Below are 7321 nucleotides of genomic sequence, written 5' to 3'. Positions count from 1 at the left end.
AGGAATAGTCACAATATGTAGCTTTAAATTATTTAACATAATTGTTTACTCGGTAATTTCAGGTGCCAGCAGCAGGTAAAGACAGATGTGTATGACCTAAATCATCCGAAAATATCACGGCTACTGGAAGCTATTTACAATAGTGCTTTCATGTAAAAGATGCATGCTCTGGAGTTGGAGTACTTCTCAAGGAGGTCAGAATCAGTATGGACAGTGCTGTGTCCTTCACATCTCCTTACTTACTGCCTTATTGCATTGTTGTACCTAATCAGTCAGTTGGCTTTGAGGAAATTTGTGGCTGGTTGTAGCTGATGCCAACTTCATGTCAACCTCCCAGTTCCATCACATGGCTGAAATTACCCATCTGGAAAAAAAAAAACTTAGAAAGAATATACTAGGAACATCTAGTGCTTCCCCTCCCTGCAAATGGGATGAAGCCAATCAACTGTGAACTAAACTAAGAGCAGAAATTGGCATGAATTATGCAAACTATCTCAACTGAACATTTTTTTCCCTTCGCCATATCCCTGCTTTACCTAAGGCAGAAAAATTCTTTCAGACAGCTGTTATTTTTTTTGGCTTCTTTCATACATCACCAGGAACGCCTCCCACTGGGTTGCTCAGGAGATTGCTAAAATAACATAAGTAATACAGCACAAGTATTCTATCATTAGTCATCGGGATGAAGATCATTCTGGCTTTGTCTACTTCTCTCCGTGATTTCTTTCACTGCATCAGTACAGTCCTTTGTTCTCTGTGAACACACTCATCATTCTTCAATCCTCGTAGTACCCATGTGACAAGTTATTACACTCAAAGCCTTATTATGGGCAAAAGGGGAAACACCTCATTTGGGAAGCCAAGAATTCTATGTTAGACTAATTAAAATCCCAACAGCCTAACTAAAATACACTAAAGTGTTATTACAGTGCAGTTACAATGATATCAACCTTCGGAGTCCCAATTATCTAAACAACACCATGTACAGCTCAGCAATAGAGTCAAAGATTGCTATACAAAAGTGTCCTCTGACAAGCTCTCCCTTGTTCTGCCCCTCTGGCTATCAAGTAAGTTAGCCCCAAAGATCAGCCTGGGGAGAAGGACAGGGGTTTGAATTTGAAATAATTTGTTAGCATCCCCAGTCCTTTGCTAGAAGGAACATCATGTCCATGATGGGGTTTCTTCCTCTCCTTTGCTGAAGAGCATGTCATCAATGGTTTTTTCCTTCTCCGTCCAGGGCTCACATTTGAGTAATTTAATACATTTTCTAGGATAATTGTACACTTAAATGTTTATTCTCTGAGGTGCAAGTTGCTATTGCATCCAAATTTGCTATAGGTAAGAAATTCTCTCCATAAATTGAACAGCTCTCCTCTTTCTCTTTGTTACCACTAAAACTGGTTTTGTCCAGCTCTACAGTTCTTTAATAACTGTCAATAACCTTAAGTTTCCAGTATTATTTTTTGCCCCTTTCATTACCATCTCATGTCTCTACTCCTCTACATCACATCCTCTGACTTTTTTTATGGCCTCTACTGTCATACCACACCTAAGTTATCCCACATGACTTTATGCTACAGCAATAAATGTTTCATTTGAATAACTGCTTCTTATAATTACCTATATAAAATTAAGGTAATTCCTAATGCTTATATGAAATTAAGCAAGAGCAAAACAAATTAGGCAACAGCTTCCTTGTCATGAGGAAAAACAAAACTAATAAAAAAACTGTCATTGATAAAGAAACAAAACTAAAGCCCTAGGATGGCTAAGGCAAAATCAGACAAAGCCTAACACAATTCATCCTGAGGCCTTACAAAGTAGGCAGGTTATAGGGCTATAATGACCGAGATATCCCAGTCTTCCCAAAGCATCATAACTCAAGTCTCAGTGTCCTAGAGCTTTGTGGGCTCTTGAAGCCATTGAAACGTAGTGGGCACTTGTCTGTGTTACTTCCAGTCCCATGTGGCCAGTTACATCCCTTCATAGGCAAAGAAAATGCCTAGGAGGTAATTAAAAAATGATTTAGGAAAACACCCCAGAACCCCAGCACCCCAGATCCAGCTATAAATAGATATGAATGCACCAGGTTCTTCAATTTGCTCCAGACAGTCTCTGGTTTGCTTTTGCTTCTATAACTGTAGATCAAATTGAGAGGGGTGGAGAGCACGTCTTTAGCAGCTGGAAAGGGGGAAACTGTGCATCTCCTGAACAGAAGGTGCAGTACCAGTCAGTCAGTTCTATGCTATTACTGGCTGGGCACCTATCACACTTGTTAGTCAGCCAATTATGCTTTTTCTTTTCTGCTGGATTCAAGATCTTGAAAGTTTATTGATGTATGTATCATTTGTGCTCATTATGACAAAGGTTTCATCTACGTAAGTTGTCACTTGGTTGTGTTTGTGGCCTCACTTTACCAAAGTTTGCCACCAAATTTCAGCCAAAATTGTCATCAGTTCTCCTGAAATACACCAGGTGAAAACAAACTCCAGCTTTAGCAGAGCACAGAACAGGCCTATGTGACTTTTCAAGCATCCCCTCAATATCCATCCCCAACTAGGACTGGGAGGGGAAGCTGCTGGTCCACTTTCATCTCCTGAACACAGTGTTTCATGGACAATATCTGAAGCCTGTAAAGTATTTGCAGATCTTCTTCTCATTTGCCTAGACTAACTGGCTTCCACAGAGACTAAATATAGTGGATCTTAATCTACAAGGCTGTGAAAAAGTCAGTCAAGTCCTGACAGCATAAACCAAATAAAATAGGCTCTTTTTCCCTCCCAAGTATAATGTAGTTTAGAGAAGCAGATGTTACCACCTTATGGCAGAGAAAAAAGGCCACATTTTCAGGCAAAACAGCCCCTTAATACATATTGAAGAGCCTGCACAGTGGAACACTTGGTGCCATCCAGAAAAGTCCAATTTGTGAAAGCAAGTAATTGCCTACAGCTATCTTTTGAGACCTTGAAGGAAAGAAGAAAGCCATTGAAGAACGCACCCTTCTATGCCCAGCAGGGCCTGCAGTGCTACATCCTCATTATGCCAGGCACCACACAGTGCAGCTTGTAGAGAAGACTGAAGGCTGTAAGGAGATCCTCTACAGTTACATATATTTACAAAACCAGAACAGTCGCTCCATTTTGAGCTAAGCCTATTCACTTTAATCCAATCTATACTTGAATGAAGCTGTCCTTATTCAAGCTTCCATGTCAGACCAATCCAACTCTGCTTTTAAAGAATTGTTGAGGGGGGAAGGAGACTCTTGAGACCCTCCAGTTCAACCCCTGCTCAAGCAGGGTCAGTGGGAGTGGGTTGCAAAGGACTGTGTCCAGTCAGGCTTTGAATACCTCCAAGAATGATGACTCCAAAACCTCTCTGGATCATCTGTGCCAGTGCTCAATCACCCATATAGTAAAAAAGTGTTTTCTTATGGAATTGGATGGAATTTTCTGTGTTTCCGTAGTGCCCACTGCCTCTTGTCCTGCCACTAGGTACTACTGAGAATAGTTTGGCTCTGTCTTCTTGACACTCCCATCAGATATTTATACACAGTGATAAGATCTCCACATGCTTTCTCTTCTCCTGGCTGATGAGTCAAAGCTGTCTCACAGCCTTTTCTTATGTGAAAAATGCTCTGTCCCTTTAGTTATCTCCATGCTCTGTCCCCTTAGTCATCCCTGTGACCCTTTGCTGGACTGTCTCCAGTATGTCCCTGTCTCTCTTCTACTGGAAAGCCAAGCCTTGGACATCTCTCCAGATGCAGCCTTGCCAGCTGAGCAGTGGGGAACGATAACTTCCCTCAGCCTGCTAGCAGCTCTCCTCCTAATGCAGTCCAGGATGCTGATGGCTGCCTTTGCCATGAGGGTGCACTGCTGGCTGGCCATCACCTTGCTGTGCATCTGGACTCCCAGGTCCTTGTCTGCAAAATCACATGATCCGTGATTTGAGCCTATAAACACACATGGGTGCAGGAGAGAATCCTTGTTTCTTGCAGTGAACACTTGTGTCCAGAAGATGTGCAAGTGTCACACTGGGGTAATGGCACCAGGTGGCTGGAGTAGCCAGCGTGCTGTACCAGCATTCATTCATCACCCCTGAGATATTTGGTATATTTTACTTTCCTCCAAAAAACAGCAGGGAGCAGGTGGAAAGCTTTTCAACACAACTAACTGGCTGATCCTCCCTGACAGCTCATATACTATTCCCATAGTCTTCTGAATAAACTACTGTTTCCAGTGGGTCTGAGAACACCTGGCTGCCCACATGGTTGGCGTATATGCAGTAACATGAGCTCTTGATCCAGAAGCTGAGAACATGTCTTGAAATTTCCAATAGCAATCAGAACCACCTATAATCTAAACCTGAGAATCCTTAAAGGGTGCATTTAAGCCAAAAACTTCCCTGGCTGGTATGGCATCGTGCCTACGCTGTGTTTATTTCCTGTGCTTCAGACTCAGATTCAGCACCAGGCTAAAAACATCCACTGCTGACAGAGGACAAAAAGCAGAATTAGTCAAATTCGAGCATCCACACCTTCTTCAACTTTAAGAGCCTTTCAGTACTTGCCACATTGTTTCCCCTTTCATCTCTGTACAAGTCATTGCTGATTCACAGAGGTAGAAGAGGAAAGTAATGAGGGAAGCGTACATTTTGCAACACTAAAAAAGAGATATTAGTGTAAAGAGCCCAGCTGGAAAAAGCAAACAACAGAAACACAATGAAACAGTTATGTTTCTAGTGGAGCCTTGTAGATCCTCCTACACACTCACAAAACTCACCCTCCGGGTCTGTTTGCAACCAAGTTGCAATCCACCACATGCCATGAGGACCTGAGTCTGCCCTGCATGACCCATGTGCACAAAACTCAACAGCAGTCCTCTTTTTCAGTTTATCCGAGAGAAAAATCTGTGGTTTCTCTGCATACTAGTTGTGCTGAGCCAGGGACAAACAAGGTGGAGCACTTTGGAGTGGCTTCCTGCTAATGAGCTAAGATTTCCAAAGTGGGTTCAGGCAGATGAAGCTATAAAAGTACTGTAATTCCAATTCATTGGCCTCTAGTGGAAATGAAGCAATGAATAAGACAGCTGCTTAAGAGTTATCCAAGAAAGAAAACTATGATCAATGTTTGTCTTATTGCCTTAACATCTTCCTTTTTTTCTTTTATATAAGGCAATATGTGTGTTCAAAGTAACATTCAAAGAAAATATTTCGTTACTCATTTTTCTTCCATCCACAAAGCTAAATATCATCTACATCAAACAAATGTATTTCTGACCTACTGAGGCATGTGGATATGCAATGAGCATGTTTCCTCTCCCTTCAGTTTAGCTATGGTGCTGAAACGATCACACTTTCCACCCACAAGTCCTTCAAACCTTTAACTTCATACAACATCCAAAGTAATTCCTGCATGATCTAAACCAAGTTTGTAAAAGCTGTCATCATTTCTCATCCCCCTCATATAACTCGGTTGTTTGATCAACATGCCATGAAATAGCTACAATAAACCATCGACCCACTTGGCATGTAACCAGTGGGCTGAGCAAGGAAACCTCCCATTGCTTTAGTGCCAAGGGACGTGCTTCATCTGCTGCTTACAGTATAATACAGCATTTTTTTTCAATACATCAGTCATAGTCTGTATTGGGGTCACAAGTTCTTCACAGAATCAGCTCTGCCTTTCAGGAGCAGCAACCTCTGAGCACCAGCCAGCTCGTGGTACTCCATATCCTCTTGCATTCACAGAACTGAGTCAGGCTCCTGTGCAGTGGTCAAGGCACAGAGACACACTTTTTCTGGACACAGCTCATGTCAGCCCTCTGATTCCTCTGGGATCCTGCCCAAATTCTTCAGCTGCTATAGCTGAGGGAAGAAAGGCATGGAAACACCCCTCTCCAGCAGTAAAAATGGAGGCTCAAATTCAGGCAAGTCCCATTCTCTAAATGAAGCTGAGAGGGATGCAACCCTTTCTTCTAAAACAATAGCTGCTCTGTCAAACACTTATTTTAGCTTATTTTCTTAAGGCAGAGAGGCTTCTTTGAGCCCTCTGAGACAAGTTGCACAAACCCTGGGCACATGCTAGATAACCTAACACATGCTCACAGCAAAGTTTTTACCACAGCCACGTATTTCTCTTGCAGCCATATAAGCAGAAGTGTGAGGCTACTGTTTGGTCATGTTTTTACTTTCCAGAACAGTTTCAGATATAAACACTAAACAGGAATATTATTGTATTTTGCAAAGTTTTTTAATATTTTCTCTCCTGCACTGGCATCAAAGGCATCACCTAGATCCACAAACCCACTTCACTTAAATATCAGTAGATAAAGCAAAGCGAATAGATGCAACATTTTTACATATATAGAGTCCCCTAATGTTTGGCCAGGTGGTTTTGTTGGAGGAAGCTGTGCATGTCCATGTTCCAGCCTCTTGCACCCACAAGTATGCCTTTATCACCAGTTACAGTCCTTGCAGACTCTCCCTCCCCTCCATATTTACCAGATGGCCCAGCTGCTCACCTGCTCCTCCTCTCTTAACCAAGTTACATTTTGATTTTGTTTCTTCCACGCTTCTTGCTTGAATTTTTGCAGCTGGCACTTCTTTCTTCATCTGTTACTAGAGGCTATCAGGTGGTGTGTGACTGATCCATCAGCACCCTCCATGATCTCACTGTGACCTACAAGAGCTGACTAAGACATCTGTATGCCTGGGCCATGTCCTCTGCTCCTCTAGAGAGCTGTTGTCCCGTTGCAGTCCCTCTTTTGAACATCTAAACAAAGACAAAGCCAATGAATCCTCATACAAACTGCTCATGGCTCTACACCAGATTTCATGTTACATGCTCTGAGACTGAAAAGTCTCATGACGAAGTCTTCAGGCCCTATTCTACTAATGGAAAAAATTAAATGGGAAGGGGAAACGGAAATGAAATGGAAAGGGTGAAAGGGGAAATGGAAATGAAATGGAAAGGGGAACACAACGACAAATTTTGAAGAATCCAACCTGATCATCAGCAGAAAAAATTAAACTTCATGTGCAATAAGTACCCTGGCATCAGTGTGCATTGCACAGCTAAAAGCATGCTTGAATTAGAAGTTTCTGAGTTATTTTTCAAGTCAATCCCTGTAAGAGGCAACAACAGGTTTTTACTGACATTTTAGTATTGCAAACAATTTTTATTATATTCCCTCATGTACTCCAGCAGCTGTGTTAGCAATGCCCTTGGTAATAGACTTCAGACTCTCCAGTTTGTTTGCATCTGCTATATTTAGGTTTGTTGTTCAAACCTCTCGATCTGAATATTGGCATGACTCATCAATTG

Source organism: Manacus vitellinus, unplaced genomic scaffold (assembly GCF_001715985.3).
Source record: "Manacus vitellinus isolate BGI_N305 unplaced genomic scaffold, ASM171598v3 scaffold_34_pilon, whole genome shotgun sequence".
NCBI classification, from domain to species: Eukaryota; Metazoa; Chordata; class Aves; order Passeriformes; family Pipridae; genus Manacus; species Manacus vitellinus.
This window is presented reverse-complemented; position numbering follows the sequence as displayed.